This window comes from Frankliniella occidentalis, unplaced genomic scaffold, assembly GCF_000697945.3.
Source record: "Frankliniella occidentalis isolate FOCC.00 unplaced genomic scaffold, Focc_3.1 Scaffold46, whole genome shotgun sequence".
Taxonomy (NCBI): domain Eukaryota; kingdom Metazoa; phylum Arthropoda; class Insecta; order Thysanoptera; family Thripidae; genus Frankliniella; species Frankliniella occidentalis.
In genome coordinates this window covers 638,470-639,763 of record NW_026267176.1, presented here as the reverse complement: position 1 = coordinate 639,763, position 1,294 = coordinate 638,470, and positions in this window count along the sequence as shown.

Here is a 1,294-nt window from a genome sequence, read left to right as displayed (position 1 = left end):
TTTTTTTGTCCAGCTAAACCCTTCCCGGGGGCGGCCCATCCATCACGTCGATAAGCTGCGGCGGGCGTCGCGGCGGCCAGCGTGATTGGGGCGCCGGCACGTGACGGTAACTCTTGCGCATTCCGGCTAAGATAAGATAGCGCGCGTCTTTTGTTTCGTCCGGTCCCCCTCCCCCGGCCGCCCCTCTCACTCTCTCCTCCGGTCGCCCCCGTCCGCCGTCCGTCCGCGCCTCCTGTCCCGCCCCTGCTGCTCAATGGATGGACGCGGGGACCAGGCAAATTCGACACGCCACGTATCTAATCGGCGGCGAGTGCGATAATACGAGATTGGGGCGGTAAGGCAAGGCGCGGGGGTCCAAACTCTGAAGCGACAACAAGGTGCCGCTCCGGCCCGGCCCGGTCCCTCAGCAGCACGCCCTCCGTGCGAGCCGCTCCGACCCAGCCGATATCGCCGATGTACACACACCGTGTTCGTTTTTGTGAGGAGGGTGCGCACTATCAGCGCCCCCGCGGAGCCCGGCGGAGCCCCCGCCCGGCCCGGACCCCACACGCACAAACACGCACCGCGACTTCAGCATAGTTGGGGTTACGGGAGGGCCGCCCCCCATCCGCCCCAACACCGCGGCGCCCCGCGGGCTTAGAGATGTTGACCCGCTGCCCCAAATGTGTCTATACACTATCAGACCTGACCTGATAAACAAACAAGCCTCCGCACCGGCCACAGGTCGGTGGTGCCCAGTAATGCACTTTTACGCAGAGGCTCCCCACTGTCCCTTCCCTTCGACGTGTTATCGGATACGGCCTGCTGCTATGCCACACAATACGCCACCGCTATTTTAATCGGCCGGAGGATCTCTGCCGCCCGGACGTCAGCGGCGGCGCCGCCGTGCAGATGAAGCGATCGGCAAGCGGCCGTATCGAGGAATAACACGCACTTGGGAATGACGCTCGGCGGCCACTCTATCGCACTCTGTCGTGGTCGGCGAGGGTGTCCCGGCCGCGCCACGCCGCCCAAGTGGCCGGTACACAAAGGCGGCACGCCCGGCCGGGATTGAGGATGAACGCCACTTGCATAACTCCTCACCCTCCTCCCCCCTCTCCTCCCCCAGTTGGTTTGGTGCGCGGCCGCGGCCTTCGCGGAGGGTCTGGCTAGCACCTCCCTTGCGAACCAGACCCCACACTAAGGACAGATGGTGATTGGCGGAATGATACAGTGAGTCAGCGTACCCAGCCAATCAAGCTGACGCGCCGCGCGGCGCCTCGGACCGGTGTGATCTGGAAAGTGCCCAGCGCCC